This window comes from Athene noctua, chromosome 16 (assembly GCF_965140245.1).
Source record: "Athene noctua chromosome 16, bAthNoc1.hap1.1, whole genome shotgun sequence".
In the NCBI taxonomy this organism is placed as follows: domain Eukaryota; kingdom Metazoa; phylum Chordata; class Aves; order Strigiformes; family Strigidae; genus Athene; species Athene noctua.
This window is the reverse complement of record NC_134052.1, coordinates 477,527-504,140: the sequence shown is the minus strand read 5'-3', so window position 1 is coordinate 504,140 and position 26,614 is coordinate 477,527. Positions and strand designations below refer to the sequence as shown.

Here is a 26,614-nt window from a genome sequence, read left to right as displayed (position 1 = left end):
GCAGCAAGGACACATGGCCGGGAGAGGTGGCAGGAGCATCCCTTCTGGCTTTAACAGCCTTTCGTACCCACTTACAGCAACGTTAAAAAGGTGCTTAGGCAGGTGGTACCATGGCAGCCTAAGCCACCAGAATGGGGACTGCCCTATCTCCCTCTTTCCTCCACGCCCACCAACAGTCAGTGTTTTATCAGTTATCTGAGCCAGTGGACCACGTGAACAATAAAATAAAGAAAACAGGATTGGCACGGGAGAAAAGCAAGGAGTGTGCACCAGGCACAGCTTAGATCAGCTCAAGATGTCACAAACAGCACCCTGAGGACCGTTTGCCAATTACACATAGCTGGCACATTTTGGAAGCCAGTTAGTTACACAGGGAATGTTTTGAACACCTCCCTTAGACATTCCTTGGCCCAAAACCAAACAAGAAGCCAGTCCTGGAAATACACCCTCTTAGGGACAAGCCACCATTTGAACAGGTCTGTCTATTTAGCTGACTCCCCAAGTATTTACTTATACCCAAAACCTACACAGAAAGCCCAATGACTCCCTTCAAGGGAGGAGGGAAGGTGAGGCAGCAAGATCTTGGTTTTCCAAACTACATCCTTCTGGTTTGAGGCAGGAATCACATGTGCCCATCTGACAGCAAATTAATCAGAGCAGCCACAGCCTCCAGGAAGCATATCCTCCACATCCTTTAGGCATTTTCTCCCCTCTGGGGGCCATGGCAGGGGGAATGCCCATGCCACTTCAGTCAAAACTCTCAGGCTTAGAGGAAAACAATTCCAAGACACATTCCTGTGACACAGAGAAATCACAACAAAAAACAAACAAAAACCAAAACAAAAAACCCAAAATTAACATGACCCACAATCCTTGGTGATGGCTTCAGTCACTGCTTAGCTTCATTATATACGCTTCCCTACTCCTTTCTTTTCCTTTCATACCCTATACCTCCAGGGCCTCTTCATCTTCCTCTTTCTGTCCACCTGAACAATGCCTTAGTCTCCAGCTTGTGTCTGGAGTGGAAGAAGGAGGAACAGAATTGGAATATCATCTACTTTGTAAGATTTCCCCTTCTTCTCTCATGTCCACGGCACCACATCTACCCCCGGAGCAGGGTGTTCCTTCCCTCTGCTCCCCAGCTTTGCTGCTCACCACAAGAGAAAGGCGAAGGCACTCTCCATCCCTCCCACTTGATACTCAAGTTCATTACAGAAGCATGTAACACCATTTGAGGAGTGTTGGTTTAAATAAACTGATTTAAACTGATAAAGCAGCATGTACTTTCCATCGCCACACTGCAGCTGAAGGACTGGCAGCTCACAGCTCATGGCAGGAACTTATCAGCGCACTGATAACTGCAAGCACATTCACTGTGGCTGCCCTTATACCAGAACAGGGTTCCCAGAAGCAGGAAAGTGTTGCACAGCACAAGCAAATTGTATGCAGTGCCTGTGTAGGAGCTTTCTCGTCGAAAAGACAAAAGCCAGAAAGGACAAGGATTCCCAAATCCTGCTGCATTTTGGAAACCCCTCATTGCACTAGGGCAAGGCAACAGTAGGACACAATCACCCGCCTTCGTGCAGCTCCCTGCCATGCTGAAACAAAGATGCAAAGCTCTTTTGGTTGAACTTCCCACACTCCTGAGAGGAGCAGCATTTGTAACAGATACAGGATAGATATAACAAGCCATATTTAAGAGAGGTTTAACAGCAAAACAGGTTAAAACCTCTAGTGCCACACTGTTCAGCTGCTAAACCTCTCAAACATGACCTGTCACACAAACCTAATTATCAAATTTTTATCTTATTAATGTCCAAGACTTCCTACGGTCTTGCCATAAAAGAAACATTCTGTTAGTCTTACCAACGTACAAAGAATACTGAAACATTAATTGCTTCAGATTTAAAACCCTTTTGAGGTGGGATTTCCTAGGGTATCGACCCCCTACATTTTGCAGTAAGAATTTTTTATTTGCAAGGCCTAGAAATTACTTTTCATTTAAGACTCCAACTGCCATTTGAATTGGAAATTTCTGCCATCTGTTAGGATTGGAGTATAGCTCAACCCATCTACTATGCAGCTTCTTATAACTGGACATAAATTTTAAAAAGGCTGGGAAGTCTCCCCACACAATTTTATCTGTTAAAATATTGTTTCAATAGATTCAACATACTGACAGTTCTATAACTTGTTTTAGACAAAAGACACCTAATGCTTCATAGAAGCAGGACTCACTCCCACAGAAGAGACTGTATTTATCACAAATTACTTAAACAGCAAATCGGAAAAACAATGTGACTGCCACACCACACAAACAGCATCTTGATTTTTATTTTTGTTTTTGCAATGCTTCTGCATTTTGGCTTCAAAAAACCACTTTTACTGTCCCAAATAACATCTCCTAGGTTTCACGCGGCTGAATATTCGTCTTTTACATTAACATATGTCTTACTGAGGTTCAAATCACTAAGGACTCTCAGAATGACAGGCAACCTAATTAAGGGGAGAGGTGGGAAGAAGAGTAAGTAAAATCCTGAAGTTTACCAAGCAGTTTTATACACTCAGTTTTGGAAAAGGGTCATGTTTATGCTCCCAGAGGCTGCACTAAATAAAACATCCCCAGATTCTCACAGACCAATCTAGAAAGAAATTATCAGCATTAATATTAGCAGAACAACTGAGAGATGTGCAGTTAAAATATTTACCATCTACTATGAAACTGAGTGCAATCCCGATATTCCTTAGTGTGGTAAATAATTCAGGTTTCAATATATTCCCTCTAGATCCATTTCAGCTTATGAATTTTAGTAGCTATCACCATATAAACCACTGAAAAGGGATGTTTCAGCATTTTAGACCAAAGATCCTCAATTTATAAACCCTGTAGAAGTTGGTGAACATGAAAGAACTTACTAATGAGCCCATAAAACTCCAAAAATAAATATATTTAAGTTCTATTTCTAGTGTCCAAAGACTTAATATGAACAGCTACATCCAAAATATTCAAACTCCTGGATCAGTAAAGTTCAACAATGAGAATTACCTAACTAAACAAACCCACATTCTGCAGTCACTTTGAATGAATATGCAAGTGCTCAGAGCCTAAAGCAGAGGTGGATTTCTTGGATTATGTGCAGGGGAGAGGTCAGGGAACCAATACTGGTGTGCAAAGCAGTTCTTCAGAAAATCTGTGCTGAGAGTTGGGAGCAAACATGAACAGCAGCTCCATACATAAGATTAAATATTTGCCTACAGTGCAAAAAGAATGCAAGCACAAAGATAAGTTTTCCCAAAATGAACACTGCTTGGGTTTTACCAGAACCAAAAAAGCAGAGCTGAGGCAATTATTATTAATATAGTAGATGTAAAGACCATCAGCAGAGATGCTTAAGGAAGGCTGAAGACCTAATAGAACCTAAACCAGAGAAGAATCAGTATAAAGGGTCTACACCATAGAGTTCTGGGATATTAGATATACCTTATAACTATTTCACAGAAAACAAGTAATCCCCCTCTCTACCACAACCCATACTACACCAGCAGTACTGACATCTGCTCTCTCGAGGCCACAGTTATTGCCAGAAAGTCATCTTGCCACAACCTGTCTTCCCTGGATCATGGACTAAAGAGGTTTATGAGCAACTTTTCAAGCCAGTTGAGGCCTGTGATGTCCGGAGCATGAACATGCCCACTTGCCTCACCTTGACACTGCTGCCCTCTGCCCTCCAAGTGTCTGCTAGAGAGTGTCTTAGATCTTGGCAAGACTAACTCAGCACCTCTCATGTTACGCCCACCAGGACAGAAGCAGCACAGACCCCTCTAGGCAGCTCACCCTTAGAGCCCATCCAACAGGCAGGCTCTGCCCTAGGCACACACTACCTGCAAAGGACAACAGGCAGAGCAGATGGCAGGCACAAAAATAAAAAAGGCAAGAGTCAAAGAGAAGACTCATATGAGAGAAACACTAGCAGAAAGTTAGTGTTTTGTTAAGTCAGTATTTTGTTAATGAATAAACAGAAATGCATGCCTGAATTAGTATTAAATGGAAAAAAAAAAAAAAAAGTCTAGATTCAAGGCAGGAAGAGATCAGACACAGAAAAAACAGGAACGTGTCATCCTCTCCCAGGCCATTCAGACACAGTGCTACTGACTAGAAGAGAATCACAGCTCTCCTTGCTCAGGGAAGATGAACTAGTCTGATTTTATCAGCTAACTATAGCAGATGTTAATATGTGAATCTGACACAGGGAACTCTCAAACGTAAGGTGCCATTTAAGCCCAGGGCTTGAGTCTCCCTCTCCCCAGCACTCCTGCTCACTAACTGCAGACCCCATCACCACTCTGGTTCCTGAGATCACCACTGGACACCAACCTTCCCAAAGTAGGAAACAGGATCCTGCCACAAAGGCAGCTGCCTAAAAACTGCATTCTGTAATATCTGAAGATTAATAGAGACATAAAAAGCAAAAATATCAGTCAATTTTTCATGTTTGGGCTATTACTCTGCTTTCAAGCTTCATTACTCAGACACCAGCACTTCTTATCATTAAAAGCAAGACTGAGAAAGTTATCTTCCAGGCAGATCATCTGAGAATTTAAGGAGTTTTCACACCCTTTACTTATGCCACAAACCACATAATGAGCTCCACCACAAAACAGTGCATTTCCCTCACCCAGACTGAGGATAATTTTTACTCAACAGTTTATTTTACATTTGCACTTCTTCCTCAGTCCAGTTTCTTGTGCAACTCTACAAACTGCTGAACCAGGAAGGGATTTCCTGAAACCAATTGTCCCTTAACCCAGGCAACAAGCCTTGCTGGGGTTTTGCTGCTGTTCACTGCTTTCCAAAAAAAATCAGATCTACTGTCCGCAGGCCCTGAAGATCAGATGAGACAAAAAATAAGCAAAAGAAAGCAGCATCACGGCGAAGTCCGGGAAGCCTGCACCCAGGGACAGAAGGCACCATCATATTATTTGTAAGTAGGTCTGCATGGAAACGGCGACGAAAACTTTTCTCATGACCGTGCTCCTGCCTGTGGGGGCCGGCACACGGCGGGAAGGAAGCTCACCACGCATGGGTGACACCCCACGCCTCGATTCGGGAACACGAAACGCGGCTCAAAACCGGCCCCCGGAGCTGGGGGGAGAGCACAAGCCGGGAGTGACCTCGGGGCCGCGGGCTAGTGCAAAGGGGTCGCCGGAGGCCCGCTCCCGCCCACCCTGCGGCGGCTCCACGACACCGGCCCCAGGCGACCACCGAGACACCCAGGGGCAAGCGGCGCCCCCCGCCCGCTCCGGCCCGGCCCCACCGTGCCCGCAGGCCAGGCCCCGTGGCGGGCAGCGCAGAGGTCAGCGCGGCAGAGGTTCCCAGGCGGCGCCCCGCCGCCACAGGCCCCGCCAGCGGCAGGAGCGGGCCGGGGCGCGGGCAGCACCGCCGCGGGAGGGCCCGGACCGCCCTACCTGCGCCGAAGAGCCCGGCGGGCATGTCGGGGCAGGGCCGGCCGCTCCGCCCTCAGGCCGCCGGCTCCATGGTGCCCGCGGCAGCCGAGGCGACACAGCGGAGACGCCACTCCGCGCTGCCCTGCTCCGCTCGGCCCCGCGCCCGCCGCCGCTTCCGGCAGCGCCACAAAACGCGCGGCGAGTGGCCGGGCCCCGCGGCGCTCTGCGCATGCGCACGGGCACCCGCAGCAGGTCCCCAGCGCGGCCACGCGCCCCCTTCCGCCGGCGGCGCCGAATAAGTCGCGGGGAGGCAACGTGCGCATGCGCAGACCCGCCCCCACGCGCACTTCCTGTTAAAGGAGCCGCGCGCACCTCACCCGCCCCGCGGCCCTGCCGGGGTTTTGCCGGCCCCCGCGCGGGCCCGGGGAGCGGCTGTCGTCCCGCGGGACGGGGCCGGGGCCGGGCCTCAGCCAGGCTGAGCGCTCCGGGGCGGCCGGGGGAGCTTCTGTGGGGCGGTGGTGTCCGCCCTGGCCCTAGCCCTAGCCCTCGCCCTGCCCGCGGGCACCGCTGCCGGCCGAGTCCACCTGCGGCGGAGCCGTGGCTGGGGAGGTGGCAACGAGCGGCGCCAGCTCGCTCTCCCCCTGCTGCGGGCCGTGCCTCTCTTTCCGAGCCTGCTTTATTCCCGGCCCGCTCTCTTCTGCTGCCCTTCCCCGCCCTCGGTATTGGTAAAAGTTCTCTGCAGGCTCTGAAAGTCCCGGGTCTCCTGTCCCGGGTTACCCGTATGGGAACACAAAAGGCAGCGCGGGGCGCTGCGGAAGCGGCCCCACGGCCCGGCACCGCTTCGCGGGAGGTGGCGGTAGAGACCGCGAGGGACGAGGCCCTGGCGATGGGCCGCAGGGCAGCAGCATGATGGGGAGCGGCTGCCTGTCCCCCGCGGGGCCACCTCGTGTTCGCCTCGGCGGCAATATTCCCTGGTCGCTGGGGAGGTCAGCCCCGGCTTACAGATCGCTCACCGGCTGCTTCGCAGGGGCCGCGTCTCCAGGCCCCTTCTGCAGCGTTTACCTGCCCTGCTCCTTGTGCAGTGCAGCAGGAAAATGTCAGCCCAAACAAACAGCAGACTGCGAAGATACTTTTGACCCATTCTCTTGCCACCCACTGAAGGAACACCATGTATCACAGCACAGACTGTACCCCTGTCCTACACACCCTGTGCATGGGAGGCTGCTGACAGCAAGGGGTGAGAGTTTTACACTAAAGATTTACTCAGTGCTTTTAGTTTAAATATGTTCCACCTGTTTGTTCTGCCCCTGAGCAGGGTGAGGGACCCTTACAGGACACAACCCCTCATAGTACCATGAATCTCTGGTGCGTAATAAAAATAAGTCCTCTGGAGAGGTGTTAGTGAGGCTGCTGGGGTGGAATGTGCAGCAAGAACTGAGAAGGCTGAGTAGAAAGGGAGTTTGATGCACAAGTGGAGGCTGAGAGTGCCAACAACCACACATGCAGAGACATGATGCAATAAACCCATGCAGAGCTGGCTCACAGATTCCCCTGGCCCCCAAAACAAAGTCTGCTTGCTGAGCCATCTTCCTCTCAACCCCTTGCCTGCTGTATCAGAGGTGCAAACAGGCCTTCAAGTCTCCTACATGGAGCTTGACAGTGGCAAAGGAAGGGATCTCAGAGTTTATCTGCAGCAGCCCGTGGCTAGCCACCTTTCTGCTCTTTTCCTTTGCGCTCACTACTACTACTTTCAAAACCACTGAGAATGGCCTCAGGGCTGCCTGCTGCTGCCTGTGCACTTCCTCCCCACCAGTGGAGTCTCACTGTCTTATCACAGGGTTCATGCACCTTACCATTGTCATGTTACCTGTATTTATGTATAAAAAAGTTATGATCACCGTCTCTTCCTTCCCCGTCCACGCAGGGTTCCCTCTCCAAAGCCAATCCACAGCTGGACTGCTCCTGGAGAACACCAGAAGATCCCCATCCCTGGTGCCCACACCCTGACAGGAGACCATTGGGCATGGTGGGGCCGGTGACCCACGCGAGTGCTGACCCGAGGGGTGCAGGCTGGGCTCTGCGTGCCACGGGGAGCTCAGTCTTCAGGCCTGTGCCTGGCTGCACACACCCCCTGGCCACAGGATGGGCTTCCCCAGCTAATGGCACCCGAGGAGCCTGTAGGCAGCTCCCACTCGGCACCTGGTGACAGCACCATCAGCCTGTCCTTGATTTTATCTTGAAGTGAAGCAGCTAAGTAGCCTTTTGCTTAACTGCAGAAATTATGGAGTTGTTTGAGGAAAACCCTATAAAAACCCTAAAGACCATGATGTTGGGGAACCTTCCCCTGTGCCCTGTGCTGTGCCCTGGCTGGAGGTCCATGCAATGTGGTATGACTCAGGGTTCCCAGCATCCGAAGGGTCATAAGGTTATACTTTTTCTTCTTTCTGCTGCTATCTCTAGGTCTTTTAATTTAGAGGTATCTAAATCAATACCTCACAGAGTCTGAGCACCTTTCTTGCTGGGATCCCTAACAAGCATCAGCCCCTGCACTTTATATGTGATGTTGCCAGCAGGATCCTGGCCAGGAGTGACTTTCTGGAAAAAGAGCAGTGGGGAAAAGAGTGCTGGTGTGCCCAGGTGGCCCTACATGCAGCCCTGGGTAGCCGTTGCATGGGCTTTGGCCTTGCTGGCCATCCCAAGAAGCTGGGAGAAGGAGTTACCCGTGACTCCTACCAAAATATTCCCTTGTCTCCAAAAAGAAGTGGCTGGGAAAGGAAGGGCTCAGCTGGAGTGGCATGGTAAGCGGTGGTTGCAGGCCTGCTTGCAGCAGATGTGGGAGCATTGCCTTCTCACGCGGAGGCAAGTGCAGGCACAGCAGTGCTGGGGGCCCTGCAGCAGCAGGTGGCAGGGTGATGGGGGTGCAGGGAGCCCCCCACAAGCAGAACTGCTGAGGCCAAAACCACTCACCACAGGACTGAGTGGTGGGATGAGTGCCTCTGGACCCTGGGTGCTGAGGAGTGGGCAGAAGGGCTGGAGGATGAGTACGGAAGCAGCATCACAGAATCACAGAATCATTCAGGTTGGAAAAGACCCTTGGGATCATCAAGTCCAACTATCAGCCCGACTCTCCAGCTTCTAGTTTTAACTATTTCCTTTCAATGGTTGAGAAGTTTTGGTCTTTATCAGGGTAGGTGCACCTGCCACATGACCCCAAAAGAGAGGCATCCCTCAACAGGCCAGGCGAGGCAGACAGCTCTTTAGTCTTCTCTGTATCCACGACAGCTACACCGAAGGCCCACCAGTACCCTCCCCTGAGGTAATCTATGCCAAGGACACGTGGGGTCTCTGGGCTGGTCACCGTAGGTTGCTTTTGCCACTTGTCCCTTGTTAAGTTCATTTCAACCTCCAGTACAGACAACTGTTGGGCTTCCCCAGCTCCTTTCCTTCAGTTGTTATTGCTGAGCATGATGTTATATAGAGGGGAATATCCCTTCAGGCAGTTTGGGTCATCTGGCCTGGCTGTGTCCTCTCCCAACTGCCTGCCCATTTCCAGTCTTCTAGCCCTTGGCAAGGAAAACCCATTCCTGAAGAAACTGTGACATGTAAGCACATAGGCACATAGAATCAGTGCACTTCATCTTGGAAGAATAATCAGCCACCATCACCACGTCCTTCAGCATATGCAGTATGTAAAATAATTTGGTTTATCTCATGCAGAACCCCTGTGCAGAGCCTCACCCAGGTTTCACAGACAGCTTTTGCTTGCTGTGTGCTGCGTATGAGCAAATGTGAAGTGCTGGATACCCCTGCCCTCTGCCCACTTCAAATCTCCTTGGCTACTGGAGCACAGAGGGCTGCTTGGTGGAGTTTACACCATGACCAAGTTGTGGGGCATACGACTAGGAGTGGAGCTCGACGGCTAGCAAGGGTGCAAGGCTACACCAAGAGGGAGAGGGGGTAATCGGTGATTGGACTGTGCATATTAAAAAAAAAAAGATGTAGGATGATAAGAACAAGTGAATATTATGTACAGCTGAACCTCTGAAATGATAGCTCTAAATTCCTTTTGCGTGGACCACACATTTTAAAATACAACCACCAGGTACATGGGAATCTAGTCCATGTTAACTGTTTCCTTTCTCAGGTGAAGGCAGAAATATACTGAGATTCCAGGGGCACTGGAATACAAAAAGAGCTGCACACAAACCAATTGCTGTAAAACACTTAGCATTAGCTGGCATCATGGTTATAACTGTTGAAGGATCAGGAACTACTGCATGTGGTACAGTTATCTATTTATTCATTGCTCGTAAGTCTTGGACAAGTCTATAAACTGGTTTTCCATTCAGGCCTAGTTTAGTCCTTTCAACAGGCAAGATAGGAGTATTACAGGGATACTCACAAGGAATTAAAATCCCTTTTTGCAGAAAATCTTATATTATTAGTCTTATACCTTCCCTTGCTTCCTGAGATAATGGGTATTGTTTTAAGGAGGGAGGTTTGTCTCCCCTCATTTCTTTCTGTACTGGATTAGCTGACTTTAATAACTCAACATTTTTAGGACTCTGGGTCCATCTTCTTAGGGCCCCCTGCTCATGTCCCTTCTCACGATTGTTATCTGGCAGTCTAGGCTCAGCAATAACCCTTCCATCACACAGACATCAACAGCTTTATAAGATAAGATCACAATTATCACCAACTGGGATGGCTGACTGCGTTATTCCTATAGGCCACGCTGGTTTTTGTAGTACACTTCCAGTTCATGAGTGTCCTGATAACGCTGGTGTGAGAGCAGCTGGCAATTGTGCATATCGCACTTGACCCAGCGTATGTCATGCAGCCCTTATGTGGGGCCCCTAACACTGCCCTCCGTGGACTAAGAACAGGTGGTTTCCTTAATAGCACTCTGTGGTCCACAAGAAATTTAGAAGATAATGTGCAGTCGCTGATAGAAACTGAGCAGCAACCTGATGTTGCACAACAGCAACATTTTGTTGTTGGTGTAGATGTCTACAATGTGATGCTTCAAAAGAACAAGTGTTACATCAGAATGAACACCACATCCACCCCACCAGGCGAGTAGTTGGTACTGCTGCTGCCTGATGTTGTGACATCTTCTGTGGGTTTAGCTCCAACCTGTTCTCACACCCAACAATTTTTTCACTTGTTGCTACTCTTGTATTGCTAGTTGTGGTAATGAGTGCTGTATCCTTAAGGAAGGTCAGCCAAATGTGGATCAAGGGGTGGACTGTAGTGGCCCTAACCAGAAGACCATTGTAGATGGAGGAGTCAGTGATCCACCGGACGGCTGACCTGCGGTAGGAGCAGCCTGTGCCACCCCCTGCCCACAGGATGGGCTTCCTCAGCTAATGGCACTGGAGGAGCCTGTAAGGAGCTCCCACTTGGCACCTGGCAATGACACCACCGGCCTGTTCTTGGTTTTATCTTGAAGTCAGACAGTGTGTTTTCATTAAACAGCCTTTTGCTTAACTGCAGAAATGATGAATGGAATTGTTTACTTTGAGGAAAACCCTGTAAGACCCTAAAGACCACAGTGGCAGGGGCATAAGACTGTCTCTGCAATCCTCTTTTTCCTTTTCGCATTCGCTCCAGTAAAAGGGTATTTTAATGGATTCCTGACAGAGCCGGAGCACCTTTCTTCCCAAGACTGTACTGAGCACCTGCACCAGGGCAGGGAGCACAAGCCTGGGGCGGGCGGTAGAGGATGATGGCCATGTGAGCATGCAGGGTGGGCTACACTGGAGCAGTTACATGACCTGCTATATAGAGAGATATTTTTATATACAAACCAATCTCTACATATGCAAAGCTGTACAAATATGTATATTATACAGATACACTTCTATCTATTTTTTAATTTGCAGAATGTAAATATATATATAAAAGTGTATCCATTAAAAGATTGTTTAATAGGAAGTGAACTTAATAATTAAAGTTTAACTGCAAACAAAGAAAATGAAACAAGAAATAAAGGCAAGCTGAGGGACCACGGCCTGCAGGTCTGCTGGGCAGTCCTGATGCTATGGGTGCAAACAACCTGCATGTGGCCGGGACTGGAGGCCAGGCCTGTGGGCTGGCTGAGAAATGCCTGCCTGAGCCCAGCCATGCAAAGGAGAGACCAAGTGTGTGTCTGGCCAGGAGGCTCCCACAAATGACTCCAAGACAGCTGGGTGTCCAGCCGCTGTTGCTGAGGCAGCCTTTGGTGTTTGTGCTATGCAAAACACAGGCATGCCACCCACAGAAATGGAAAGCCAGAACTAAACACCAAATTCCCAGGAGCACATGCTGTGTGGCGAGAATAACCCCAAAGGGATCCCAGGAAAAAAACACGTGTGCTGGGAGAAAAGAGGGCTGGGCCAAGATATTAGAAACAGAAAGCTGGGGTTGGTATCAGGTGGGGGTTTCCTTTGCCCACAGCTGTCGGTTGAGCTTAAAACCACTTGTGATCACTCTTTTGCAGTACTGCCTGTGTTTTCTTATCCTTTAGCCAATGAGGATTTTATGGTGTGCTTTCAAAACACAAACCTGGCTGACCAGGTAGAAGACAGCAGCACTCAGCAAACAGTCTTCATACATGTTTGGAATCAAGCTCTTAAAGAAAGGATAATGTCAGCAAAAGGCCACTGGCATCCAAAGAACAAAAAGAAGAGGTTTGTTTTAAATTTAAGGCCTTTTTGCATGCTAGAGAATGTCATCCATCCACCAAGTGGGCTATTAACTCTGGTCTACTAGATACATTCTCCAAGAAGTCCTGTTGTGGTTTACGTTCATGTAGTGGTAACTGGGATGAGACATTATTTAAACTCAACTGCCAGTGGGGAAGTAAAAATGCAGTTTTCAACTTTTTCTCTGAAAAGCTCCTTTCAGAATTTATGGCTCACTTTCAATTCTCATCTGAGATGGTTTGGTCTGGACTCACTCATTTCTGCCCATCCAGTGGCTTGCTAGCCAGAGCTGCAGGCAGAGGGGCATCACCCCTTGCACCCCACCTCAGCGCCCTCGTGCCTCTCCCCAGCAGCACAGCCAGGGCACCTCAGGGCGCTATCGCCCGTCGCCCTTGCAGAGGTGGGTGAGCAGAGCTGCCAGGAAGCAGCAGCCCAGTCAGCACGAGGGGACAGAGCTCAGCCCTGGCCTTGCTGCTCCCCAGCCTGGCGCTCTGCTCTCTCTCCTGGGACACAGAGGATCCTTGTCTCCACTTGTTGGGGACCTCCAGACTCTCTGCTTCAACAGTGAAGTACTTTCCCCTCTATAAAATCATCGTGACTCATCACTATTTTACCGTATTTTTTCCATATCTCTGTCAGTTACATTCTTTGGTATAGCTTCCATACATTTGCCTGATAGAGGCACTAAACTCAGTGGTCTGTAGTTCCCCAAATCCCTTTTAAAAAGTGGAATTGCATTTATCATGTCCCATGCCTCTCATATCAAGGACATTTCATTTTATGGTTACATAAGCAGGTAGATGACTAATTTCTTGTTTAGTCTACAACACAGGAGCGAATATGATCTAGTGCTAGCAATTTCATCTTGTGAGCAATTTGTCTTAAGATTTCTTCTACTTACTTCAGTTTGAAACAGATTTTCTGGCTGACTCATACCCCATAAAGAAAAATCTCAGCCAGGGAATAGCCCAAAGCTGTTCTGTAGTAAACAGCAATTCAAAGGCTTCAGCTGGCTTCTTGAAAACCTTTCAGATTTTCTCTCGGTGTGAACCTCTGTGCATCTGGATAGTGAACAGACAGAGGTGGGGGTCATCTTGACCTTGAGTTTCATGGAGAAGTGCTGCTCCTCCCAGGGCCTGCCTCTCCCCCTGCCCCCTCCTGGCACCCAGCTGGGCAGAAAGCCTGGGAGCATCATCCTGCTCTGTATGCCCAGGAAGCAACCGATGCCCACAGCTGTCTGCTTCAGAGCCAGCTCCAAACCCTGTGAGGAACAGGGCTGCTTCTGCCCAGCTTGATTAGACACGAGGTTTGTCACTCAGGTGTTCTGTAGACAAGCAAGTGCTGTGCTCTCACTGAGCAGTACACTGACATCTGAGCTTCAGGAGCTCAAATATAAGCTAGAGCTCTGTTTCATAAGCATTTAATCAGTTCCTTATTACACTGCACCATGCATTTTCTTATAAGCTGTCTTCTATCATTCATATTTTAATTTGCTAATTATTTTACACACATTGAGCATTTTTCCAGTCCAAAGCTCCAGTCCAGACTACATAGTCTCCAGGACTATGCATTCAGTTAATTCTCTATCCATATTATATCAGTTCACTATATATCATACATACAATGCAAATAAGTAGTATATAATTAATGTCATATATAACATACCTATAATCATAACGATTCATGTAAGTACAGGTACATATATATGTATAGCTTTAATCTGGATATTTTTACTACTTCCTCAGCTTGCTTTTCTGCATCGAGACAAGACCCCAGGTGTTTTGTGAAGATTTTCTTCCATTCTTTATTGTAACTCTAGTGTGTTGTCTCACTTAAGAGCTTTTTCAGAAAAAAATGTGAAAAAATGCTGCCTATCAGTTACATTCTCACATTTCCCATTACTTGCACTGCACACCTCTGCTACGTAGCTACACTTTCAGGCATGCTTAGCATTCATTGCTTTAATTTCCATTAATACTTATTAAGAAGTGAACACAGAGAAAGTAAATACGAAACAAGTAAACACTTACTGAAGAAAAGACATGGTTTTATAAAAGAAAAGGGAATTTGATGTGGTCTATTTTCTAGGTTGGAAGAGATGGAGCCACCCTTTTTTACCCTCAAAGAGCGGGCACTCCCAGGTGCTGTGCAGGGCACAGCTTGGGCAGAAGCAGGGGTTTGTGTGTGGGACTGGACTTGAAAGAATCAGACAGGATGTGATTACTGCTCCATTGTTGTTGTTAGAAGGGGACGTGCTGGAAACTTGTAGGCCATAAACCTTGGGAAGCCTGATAAGGGGAATAGAGAAGTGCTGATACGGTGGAGAATTACTGACCTGTGAGTCATACAGAGCAGGAAAGAAGAAACTTAGAGTCTCTGCAGAGCAGCTTAGTTGTAAACAGTTCAATTGCTAAAGTTTAATTAGCTACCAATCAGCGAGCACCGATAAGAATTTTGAAGCATAACAACCAACCAGTTTAAAACACGCATCTTCTGATTTCTTCTGATTTTTTCATATAAATGTTTTCTGCAATAAACTGACTGACTCTCTGCTTGCATCAAGCTGTGTCCTGTCTCTCAGTCACTGCAAATTAGTGACCCCGACATGATTACATGGTCCAGGAACCGCCTGTCTGCACGGCTTGCTGCGAGTCCCACAGAATGTTGAATGAGCTGCTGAAAGGAAGCGGGAGCTGGCCGGCCTAAAATTCCCTCCAGAGTAGAGAGGTGAGCTTGGGAAACATGGGGAATCAAGCGTCTTCCCCAGAAAGAGACGTATATGAGCTTATGAAAGCTCTTCTTAAAAAGTACGGGAAAGTTATCTCTGGGCATGACCTTAAAGCCGTGCTTAAATGGGTGCAAATGAAGATAGCCGATGTAACCACTTCTAGTATCTTTACGCGGGAACTTTGGGATGATGTGTGGGTGAAGTTGTGGGACTCTGCCACATCAGGGAATGTAGAAGCACAGCGTATGCTTCCATAGTGGAGGATCATTTTTGAAACCCTAAAAGCTTAAGAAAAGAGTAATGATGGCGACGTAAAAGTGAAAGGGAATTCCCCCACAGTCCCTTCTCTGCCTTTGGAAAGTCAAAGTTGCTGAGGACCCCCAGAGGTTGGCGCCGCAAGCTATCCTCTGGAGGATGACCCTTTGATCTGGGGCCGGTAGACCCCAAGAAGGAGCCAGACCTAAGGGGAGGGCTCCAAGCACTTCTTCTCAGGTTTGCGGGTCATGGTAATCAAGCTGTTGCTGCATTAACCATAGAGCATCTTACCGGCACGGGTCAGCACACTGATCCGGTAGCTCAGGCATGGGATATCTCTTGGGAGGCTCTTGAAGCAGTCCAGGAAGAAACAAAAAAGGTTTTTTTCAAGGTCCCTGACACACAAAAGCCGCAGAAAGCTTTTACAACTATTACTCAAGAACCCCGAGAGCCTTATACGCAATTTATTGATAGATTAAAACAGGCTCTGGAGCATCAGATAGACAATGCGGAAGCACGAGAAATTTTTTTGTTGAGATTGGCTGTTGAAAATGCTAATGTGGGTTGTAAGAAGCTCTTGAAATCCCTCCCTAATCCGAATCCTGCACTGATTGAAATGGTGGAAGCTTGCAATAGAATTGGCACTGTGGATCATAAATTTGAGGCCATGGCTGCTGCCTTTGCAGCCATGCGTGGTCTGTCAGGCTTGGGGAATTGCTACCGTTGTGGCAAACCAGGGCATTTAAAAAGAACAACCTGACTATGAATGCGGGGGCTAGGCATCAAACCCCCGGAATTTGCCCTAGATGCTGAAAAGGGCGTCGTTATGCTAATCAATGTCGGTCTAAGTATGATTTTCAGGGCCAACTGATATAGGGAAACCGGTCGCGGAGCACGGGGCAGCAATGTGTGCAGACACAAGTACCGCAGCTGACTTTCCAACCCCCACGGAGGGAAGCAGCAGCGTCTTGAGTCTTCGTCCAGCAACAGACGGGAGTGCCGGATTGGACCTGGCAACCGCCCATACAGTAACGTTATTTGATTGCTCAGTTCACTTGCTGTCGACAAATATTTCAGGACCCTTACCCCCCAATACACAAGCGCTGTTGTTAGGAAGATCGTCTACCACATTATCAGGGCTTTTTGTGTTACCAGGGGTCACTGACTCTGATAGTACTGATGAAATTAAAATTATGGCATGGACCCCGTTTCCTCCCTGCACAATACCTAAAGGTAGTCGTGTAGTGCAATTAATATTGATTCCGGTGGGGATGAACTCCCCCATTCCTAATCAATCTCCTAAAAGGCAGGGAGGGTTTGGGTCTACAGGAAACCCACAAATCCTATGGGTGCAATCTATTTCTCAGGAGCAACCTGTATTTCAATGTACCCTTATCCACAGAGGGCAGCAAGTAGTACTAAATGGAATTATTGACACTGGAGCAGATGTCATGGTAATATCTCAGGCTAAGTGGCCTCCACAGTGGCCTCTGGCTAATGCTTCCCAAGCATTGGCTGGAATTGGAGGGACTGGTAACAGCCACCGAAGTGTGGAATTATTCCAAATCCAAGGTCCAGAGGGGCATATAGCCTCTGTTAAACCTTTCCTGTTACCCGTTCCTTTGATTCTGTGGGGGCATGATGTGCTGTCCCAGTGGGGAATGTCCATTTGGACCCATTTTTAGAAGGGGCCATTGAAGCACGCAACACCCTTAAATTGACATGGAAAACCAATACTCCTGTTTGGGTAGATCAATGGCCCCTACCACTGGAAAAGCTTCGCGCCCTCCAAGAATTAGTTATGAAGCAGTTAACAAAAGGGCATATTGTGCCTTCTACTAGTCCTTGGAACTTGCCTATTTTTGTTACTAAAAAACAAACCGGCAGGTGGTGCTTGCTCCACGACCTCAGAAAAATTAATGACACTATGGAAGACATGGGAGCCCTCCAACCAGGACTCCCATCCCCCACTATGATTCCTTGGAACTGATATTGACCTTAAAGATTGCTTTTTTAATATCCCACTACACTCTGATGATGCTCCTAAATTTGCTTTTTCAGTTCCAAGCGTCAACATGCAAGCCCTGCTGCAAAGCTACCAGTGGGTTGTGCTGCCACAAGGAATGAAGAACAGTCCTACAATTTGTCAGTGGTATGTAGCTAAGGTACTTAGTCCAGTTAGGACTGCGATGCCCAGTGTCTTGTTGTACCATTATATGGATGACAACTTAGTGGCCGCACAACATCACAAGGTCATGGAGGAAGCTGTAGCCCTTGTTACGGCTGCTGTTAATTGGGCAGGCCTCTGTATCGCGCTGGAAAAAATTCAAAAAATACCACCATTTAAGTACTTATGTTGGCGCATCAGGGCTGTCCTGGTTCAGCTAGGATAGGGTTAGGTTTCCCCAGCAGAGAGAGAGGGGGAAGGGATCTCCAGCCGGGTTATTCACACCATGCTGGCGTCAGGTCCAGGGGCGGAACCTTTTCACCGGGCTCTTTGGTGGGCTCGGTGGCGGGAATCCTTTGTCCGTAAACCGGCTACCGGTATTTCTCTGTATATCCTTTGTCTTGTTCACTGTTATTGCTGTTTATTGTTGTTATCATTGCCACTGTTGTTGTTCAGATTGTTCTGTCACTCTGTTGTATTAAATTCCTTGTTATTTTACCCCGGGGTCTGTGCCTAACTTCCAGCCCGACCGGCCGCGGGTGGGGGAGGGGCAACAGCCACGTGCTCTCCGATCCCGGCAGGGCTTAAACCTGCACAGCTTCAGGGCTCAAACTATAGTGCCTCTATCCTTACAGATACAGACAGACATTAGAAACCTGCATGATGTACAGAAACTGTTGGGAACCATTAATTGGGTCTGACCGCTGTTGGGAATTTCTAATGCGGACTGAAGTCCTTTATTTGAACTGCTCAGAGGAGATACTGACTTGCGCTCTCCCCGCAGTCTTGGCTCTGAGGCTGTTGACTCTTTGCAAAAGGATGACACAGTGATCACCAGCAGGCAAGTTCACCGGTGGGCCTCTGAATTACCCTTTTATCTAATTATTTTAAACCCCACTCAACAGCCTCACGCACTGATTTTTCAGTGGGACCCCCAGAAGCCAGATCCACTGTTAATTATTGAATGGATTTTCTTGCCAAATCAATCTACAAAAAACATTTTGACACAGCATGAGATGTTTGCTTCTCTGATAATTAAAGCCAGACAATGCTTACTAACATTATCAGGGGTAGACTTTACTTGTATCTGCCTACGTGTGACAAACATTTATTTACAGTGGCTTTATCAGCAATCAGACGCTTTTAGTCTGGCATTGGCAGACTATATGGGTCAACTTAAATCCCACCCACCTCCACATAAGCTGCTTAACACCAATGTTCGCTTGATATCCAGGGCAAAGAAAAGTGATCAGCCGTTACAAGCCCTTACTGTATTTACGGACGGGTCTGGTGAATCACATAAATCAGTCATCTTGTGGTGGGACAACCAACATGGATGATGGGACTCGGACATAGAGACCGTTCCTGGTTCTCCCCAGATAGTGGAACTGACTGCAGTTGTTCGAGTTTTTCGGAGGTGGTCCACACCACTTAACCTTATTACTGACTCAGCTTATGTTGCAGGAATTGTTGAGCAAGCTGAAGCATCTGTATTACGTGATATCTCAGATTCTGAACTGTTTGTTTTATTACAATAACTTATTTTTCTCTTGGATTCTTGCCCTCTGCTTGCATCAAGCTGTGTCCTGTCTCTCAATCGCGGCATTTGTGTTGAAAGTGAGCAGAGTCTTTCACAGTCAGTGGAGCTGCTGAGCAGGTGTATGCCCCTTCAGGCCTGGTCTGTGCCCCTCAACCGTAAACCATCCAGCCTACACAAGGCAGCTTTCTGCCTTGAGAAAACAGAGCAGCCAACCTCACTGTCACCCTTTCTTGCACAGCAAGTGGTGCTGCCCCACTTCGACTTCTCAGTAAATCGTCAATACCGTGGTGCAGTGATGATGTGGAACATGTTTTTCAGCATGCCAATGAAATAAGAGGAGTGCTCCTTTCAACTCTTCTGTTTCATGAAAGCCCCAGAAAGACACAAGTGAATCATTGGCTGTGATACAAAGAAACAAGGTTTGTGGAGAGCAGCTTTGCTACCCTGCCCTCAGAGCACTGCCGTACTGCTCTGTCTTACAGCCCTTTGCCGGAGCTGGCCTGAGCCAAGGGCGCTTCTTGCTGCTGACACACCATGCAGTGAGCTTACCTGGCTCAAGCAGTTCACTGCTTTGGAAACATGTGCCCTTACATCAGGTCCTTTTGCACAACTTACCTTAGGGGCTTGACATTCTCTGTGTATCTCTGGCTTCACAGCCTAGCATCCTTCTTATTTCCTATCTGTGACTGGAGATGAGCAATCATGACTCCTGTAACCTGGGAGGATGTGTGGGAAGTCCAGCCAGCAGGAGAGCCCCATCACGGTGAGGCAAAGCCCCAGGCTCTAGCTGCTGCTGCTGGGACAGCTCTGCCCTCTGGATCCAGACAGATTTGCATTCTACATAAAATCAGAAAGGTGTGGGAAATCACACTGGCCCAGCAGATTTGAATGAACCCAATGAAGCATCTGTATGTAGGGAGCATAGTTATGTTTGTACCCCACTGTTCCCCTGCCTACTGTAGTAGAAGACAGAGGTGCCTGCTAAGGGCCAGCCCCAGGCTCTTCCCTGATCACTGCTGTCCCTTCCTGGCATTTGGTGGAAACAAGCCATCCATCACCTGGCACAGCCCTCAATGATTCAGATTAATCTTCTGCAGGAAAAATAACTAAATAAGCTCCCTTTACCTCGCACTGCAGCTGCATACGCTCCATGCTTCTCTCTGTGCTGTCACATAAGCTGTCAGAGGGAGAAATGTTAGATTTTGAACTACTTGCAGAATCAGACCACTCACAGCAGCCTTCTAGCTCAGTTAGATGCTTTGATCAGGAGTCTGTTTTGTCAAAGCTTGTATCTCTGGCAGACACACTCTCCTTGGAGAGAGCTGAATGTAAATATGCAGAGAAGATGTTCTAACATCTCTGACTGCAACAAAAAACAACAGTATGGGGAAAAACCTAACTTGGATTAGGCAAAAGAGAGGTTGACAGAGGTAGACTGAATTCTAGCTGTTATTTTCCAAATACAGCTTTCCTCTGAATGCAAACACTCCAAGCATTTAATGTGTACATTGTACAAGGGATAGATGAGGGTTAAGTTGGCTTAAGACAGTTTTATCAGTTTGTAGTGAACAATTAATTTCTCTATAAAGCTTGAAAAATAATTAATTGAATTTAAATATATCAATACTGTCTTAGTATTTTGAACTACAGTCCTGGATGGGTAGAGCAGTTGCTTCACTCCTAGGTCAACACGTGTAAGCTGTGGATTTTGGCAAGAAAGAACATTCAGCCAAAACTTTGTGAAGGATTTAGGCTGATGTGGGGAAGTGAGCAGTTATGCCCTGCTTGTTCAGAAATAAACAACGACCCATGTTCTCCTGGTGTGAAGTCAGCTGGCCCATCCAGGGCTCATTTGAAAGCTGCCTCAGAAGCCCCATCCCCCTTGGAGCCTTAGCCCAGAACCACGCTGTGCCAGGGCACAAGGCATCCTCGCTGACATGTGGCTGAATGACCACAAAAGCATCGAGCACAAAACCCCAACCCCTGCCTTTACAGCCACAGCCCCCTGCTTCCCAGCCCTCACTTATGCCCACAATAGGGTGATCCACAACAGCATACGATTCTGTAAGTAATTTCCATCAGGAGTTCTTTTTATTAGTGTCTTCTCTGAGAAAAAAATAGGAAGTAACACTCTCTTCTGTGAGGATTGCAGAAAAAAAGACACAGGTCAGCCAGAAACACATGGTGAAGAGGTGGTGTTAGCCTAGTTAGGGCAAATGCTGCTGTCTTTTGCAGAGTCCTGGTCTATTATACTGCAGCACATGAACAGATGGAATAATCCATGTTGACAACAGTAAACACAGCATGGGGACAGCCACACCAGAGAGCCTAAAAACAACTTCCTGGGCTGGAGGACTGTTGCAATGATTGTACAGTCTTGTGGCAGGAAATTCCCCTCTGTTCAACAGCCAGTCTGGTTTACATAATAGCTAAAAATTTAAGCAGTGGTACTGACTGTTTCTGCCTATAGTGCCTGCACAGGTCCACACTTACTCCTCTTTCTTCCCCCCTTGTTCTTGGTAGCCCAGGCAAGCACAAAGGTATCATGAAATGCTGCAGTTATGCCTGAGCCTGCGCAAGAAGAGGCAGACAGCACTAGACATGTTACTCTTTAAATGCTTTGAAATGAAAAAGTATCTATATGAAACAAAAGCAAAAAAGAAAAAGAATGACTCAAAATAAGGTTGGTGGGCTATAATATACATTGAAGGGGTCTGCCCAAGAGACAAGCTACTTAATGGCCAAGGTGAGAGACACAGCTGGAGGCAGGTTCACCCCGCACCATCACTCAGAGAGGGAGGGAGGGCAGGCCCAGAGCTGAACTGGAATGGGTCCTGGGCCCATGGTGGGGGTGTGGGTGGGGTCCTGGGTGAGGCTAATCAAGGCTACTCAGGCCTCTGTCACTGCACTGAAGTCTGTCACAGGGCCATCGGAGCCAGCTGGTGGGGTTGGCTGGTGCCCAGTGATCATTTACTGCACATTTCTCACATCTTAAAAGGGATTGTAAAGAAAATCACTGTCCTGTAGGCAAGGTACAGTGGGTGCAGCTGGTATTGTCTACCTGAAGTGCTCCAAGACTTGCTGGAGGGCACCTGAGCTCCCCAGGAGAGAAGTGCAAGAGGAGAATCTGCCAGTTCTGGGTGCAAGGAGCACGGAGTAGATATCAGACCCATGCATAGGGTAATCCCATACACAGATTTTTGGGAGATACTGCCAGTGACCTCAGTACACTAATAGGCCTTAAAGACTTCAACCAGCCTCACTTGGGGCTTCTACCCACACACATCCTATCCAGGGGGCCCAGGAGTCACATTTAAGCTCAGACATGGGCCTTTAATTTCTGTCTGAGCTGTTAGAAGCATTCTCTAGCTTTATCTTGGCTTTACCTGATACAAACTGATCCTGATCCACAGACTGACTTCCCAGCTTGCCCCAGTACTTGCCCAGCAATCACTGGGCCACATCTGATCCTGATTAGCCTCAGCAGACCTGACCCCAACCTGCAGATTGACTTGGACCTGTCATATCACCATGAACTTGCCTGAAGATCTGGACACTCAACTGAACCTGGCTACCATCTTTAGGTCTGCTCTGCGCAACTTGCTTGGTTATGATGGGATGGTGCTCTGGCTGGCAAGACCCCTGTCTTGGCCAGTTCCCCCATCCCTCAGGGAGCAACCAGCCCTCGCTGTTCTCTGGTAGGTACACACGTCACCTCGGATCTCATTTTCTTGTTGGCAGCTCTTTAAAAGAAAAGGAAGGTGTCTTGGTTGAACTAGGAAACTTAGAGGAGGGATGGTCACCAAACTCCCTGAATTTCGGTATATAACCCTGGTAAATCCAGACTATTGTGCACTATAAATGAATGGGTGTGTTGGGAGGAGGGGTGGTAAAATGGAGCGCTGCTTGCCTCCAGGCTTGAGTGAGTGTGTAACGCTGCTTAACTCTGTGGTGCTGAACTGAATCTGCCTCTTGGGAAGCAGACTTGGCATTCAATACTGTAACCTACTGACATGAATCACCCAGATCTGCAGGGTGGTCTCTGAAGACTTGAGACCTGGGCAAGAATTGCGTTCGCTCCAGCACCAGGAGCCTGAGAGACAACCAATGTACTCCACCTTGCTACCAACACCTGGGAAGCATCATGTGGCTAACAAGGCCAAAGAGCTGGGCTTGTCCGCCAGCTTACAGGGGTGTTATTCACCTGAAGTGCCTCCATCTGTGTTTCCTATATTGCCCTCCCCAGGTCTCAGTGGTGGGAGGTCAGACTGCAGCTACTTGTGGCCGCAGGAGTGGAGGTTTCCCTAGTAGAGCAGCTTCTCCCAATGTCCCCTTAAAGTGGGAAACCACTGGCAAATGTGAGGGCCCTGGCCTGATGTTAAGGTAGCTGGATGGGGTGGGAGAATCTACCCGTGAATTGCTAGACACAAAAGGGAAATGGGGAAAGGTGATAAATAGCGGCTGGTGCTGAGGGAGGTGGCAGGATTTCACAGGCAGTTCAGGGGGTGACGTGAGGAAGGGCTGAGGGGTAAGGAGGGGAGCACTGGGCACTCAGCGATGCTCTATAAGGCTGGGATGACCCCAGTGGCAGTGCGGTCCAGTGCTCTTCCTTTTCTACTAGGAGCACACTTGGGAATGGTTTACCTGCCTGTGTCTCGACTCTGCGTCTTCTCCTCCGTTACCAGCAGTACGTAGGACCACTGGGTGGCACCAGAAACCAGAATACGGGTTAAGTTTGGGTAATACCTTGTTTTTCAATGATTGGGGCAGGGCCATACCAAGGGTAAGGTGGGAGGCGGTAGGGATGCCACGCTGTCCTGAGAACCAAGTATTCCCACCTGGAGACGCTCCTAAAGAGGGGGGAAAAAAGGGGCGCAGGAGGTCGAGGGTAGCACAGGGGGCTGGAGATGGTGGGTGTCGCACAGAGCCTGCTGCCCGTTTGGGACGGCCACCCTCAGGGAAGGAGCATGGCCTGGGGTCAGGCAGGGCACAGGAACTGAGGGATAACCCGGGCCTCGGCGAGGGCTCCCCCAACACTCACGCGTTGCCAGAACCTCCAGTGGGGAAAGGAACAAGCAAATTTATTTGCCCTACCAAGAATTTAGTCTTACTTCTGGAGGAAACAAACCAAACCAAAAGCCAAGAGGTGATTCAGGCTTTGGAGCAGCTCCAAGGCCTGCAGCAGACTCACTCCCTTCGCTTGCAATTCGCCCGTCTCCGGCCTCGGTAATCCCCGAGTCCCCGCGCCCGGGGTGAGCTGCTGCTCAGGGCTGTCCGCGGCCTAGCAGCGCCGAGAAGCCGCCTCCTCTCTGCGAGGCGGCGGGGTGGAACCGGGCCCGGCCGGGCCGCGCACCTGTGGGGAGGCCGGCGGCGCCATCTCCCGCCGGGCCGCGGTGGGGCGGCCGGGGCCCACCCCCCCGGGCGGGAGGCTGCGGGCGAGGCCCAGCCCCAAGATGGCGGCGCTCCCGCCGCTCCGTTTGTAGTCCCGACCCCCGCGGGCCCCCGCGCATGTGCGGGCCGGCGGCGCAGGCGCAGAGCGCCCCGTGCCGCGGCGGCCGGAGCTGCGGAGGTACCTGCCGCCCAGGTGAGCCCCGCCGCCGCCCGCGGGCCCGCCCGCCGCCCGGGACGCCCCGGGACGGCCCCGCGGCCGGCCTCGCGCGTCCCCCGCGGCTCACGGGCGCCGCCGCAGCGGCACCGAGGCGCTTGGCTGCGGCGCGGCAGTAGGTGCCGTACGGCGGCTCCGCGGGAGCCGGTGCGGCGGGCGAGGAGCCGGGGTCAGCGGCTTGCGGCGGCCGCGCCCGGGAGCACCCTCTGTCGCGCCGAGCCCCGCTCCCGGGCGCGGCCGCCGCTCTCCCCGGACCCAGGGCTCTGCCGGCGCATGGCTCCGCCGGGAGGGTCACCGGAGCGGGCCGGGGCTGCTCCCCGGGCGGGTCTCGCTGAGGCGGCCGCAGCCCGCAGGGGCCTGGGCGGTCTCTGCTGAGGCGGCCCCCGCCGAGAGGCCGCCGCTGAGGGAAGGCTCCGCTCCTCTGCTGTTATGAGACGCCGGAGGAAAGTACCGCTCCCTCCCGAAGCTGGGTTTAGGAAATAATCTCTCGTCATACCGGGCTTCGTTGGGGAAAAGGAGAAGCGCTTCGAAACTGCCCCAGGTTTTATTGTGGAGATGATTTTTTCATGTAAATAACGGCCTAGCGTGCTCTTTGCTTGCTCTTATCTGTAGCTTTTCTTTCTGGTATGCAGATCTCAAAATTCTCAGTTGCGTTATTTACTTTGGACGGCGAAAACAGGGTGTTTTTCTTTAATTTGGTACATTCTTGTCAGTGTGTGAATGGGAAGGGAATAGCCTGTAAAAATTTTTTTGTTGACTTGCGTCATCACTTTAGGTCAATGTCCGTTTCTTTTTTTATATTTAATGTAAGCCACAGGGAGTAATTCAAAACATTGTAGCAAAGTCAGATGCTTTTACTGGCTTAAAAATCTTCGTTATAATGTCTGGTGCAGAAAATGCGGCGTTACAAAACAGACGATGCAGCGCAGCGCTGTCCCCGGCTCCCCGGGAGGTGCTGGGGGTGCCCGTCAGCTGGCTCGGGGGCACTTGCCTTGGGGTGTCGCGTTGCCGATTGAGAGCCTGGGCTCTGATCTGGTTTTTGGTTCCTCTCGAGTCCAAGGAGTTGAACTGGTGCGTGATCAAGCTGCGATACTCTGCGGTCACAGCACGTAAATCACAGTCAAAGTTTGTAGGAGAACTGGAACAACTCGGTCACGCGCGGGTTTGCTCTGGAGAAGAGGAAGGGTCTGGTAGAGTGTCAGGGGGTTGCATCTGGGAAGCCCAGAAGAGTTTTTTTGCTTGAATACTGAGTTGATGAGAAGATGGGGGCAGAGAAGAACCTGCTTCTGCTTCCTTTGTCAGGCACAGTCCCGGGTCTCCTGTGTTCAGATAGGTGGGCTTGAGGGCTCATTACTTCAGCATCTGCCTTTCCTTTTCTCTAGAAGCAAGAGGACAACAGTCCTTCCAATTCTGAAGCCTGTCAGACTGTTTAGCACCAGTGTATCAATTTATGGTGAAAAGTAAAAATATAAAGTCTTAAGAGCTGAGTTTAGTATCAGCGTGGAGCTTTTCTAGCACAATAATTTACTTGGACAAGGGGAGCAGAGCTTATCAGATGTGTCTCGCTGAGTTGGGGGCAGACTCCTGAAGAAGCAAGGCAATCACTGGGATTCATTTGGGTTATTGGCCATTAGACTGGGATTGTGGAGAGGGCTCAGGACTGGCAGTGACTGTTCCAATTTCATTTGTTTGTTTTGGGATTTTGAAGCTTGGCTTGGCGTGGCACACCGAGGCACTGAAATGTGTCTTAAGGGCAGAAACTTAGTGTGGGTTATACTTGGTTTGGATTGAGACGTGTGCAAACCTAGGAGCTGGAAATGTTATAAAATGAAAATTAATTGCTGGAAGCAACATTGTTGGAGTCTGTAATTATATTCGTAGCTACTCATTTTGTATCTAAGGTTAAAAACTAATTGAAATTAACAAACCTATTTAGTTTGCGTCTTTCCAATCTAGATCACCTTCAGAAATCCTCCAGTACTTCTGTTTGCAGCTCATATTTCACATTGGTTATATGTGACGGGATGTTTAGTGTTTTTCATTGGAAAGAGTAAGTGTAGTGGTACATTTAGATTTCGGAGGCTTTATTTTGTATAACATATATTTTGGTTCCTTAAAGATATACTAGGAAATTTTCTTAAAGTTTCTTGTAGGACAGTTTTCTTAAACATTCCTCTGTTGCATGCTC

At 49.2% G+C, this 26,614-nt stretch overlaps 2 protein-coding genes across 6 annotated transcripts in view; one reads left to right on the top strand and one right to left on the bottom strand.

Annotated features, from left to right (window-relative positions):
- RALGAPB (Ral GTPase activating protein non-catalytic subunit beta) overlaps window positions 1–5,596 on the bottom strand; it is a 66,573-nt gene extending 60,977 nt beyond the window's left edge. For all 4 annotated transcript variants that reach the window (XM_074920086.1, XM_074920087.1, XM_074920088.1 and 1 more), the window contains exon 1: window positions 5,467–5,596. The gene's annotated coding sequence lies outside the window, so the exon portion shown is untranslated. The remainder of the gene's footprint in view (window positions 1–5,466) is intronic.
- Window positions 5,597–24,293: 18,697 nt separating this feature from the next.
- Window positions 24,294–26,614, top strand: part of NDRG3 (NDRG family member 3) — a 62,968-nt gene continuing 60,647 nt past the window's right edge. For both annotated transcript variants that reach the window (XM_074920496.1, XM_074920495.1), the window contains exon 1: window positions 24,294–24,405. The gene's annotated coding sequence lies outside the window, so the exon portion shown is untranslated. The remainder of the gene's footprint in view (window positions 24,406–26,614) is intronic.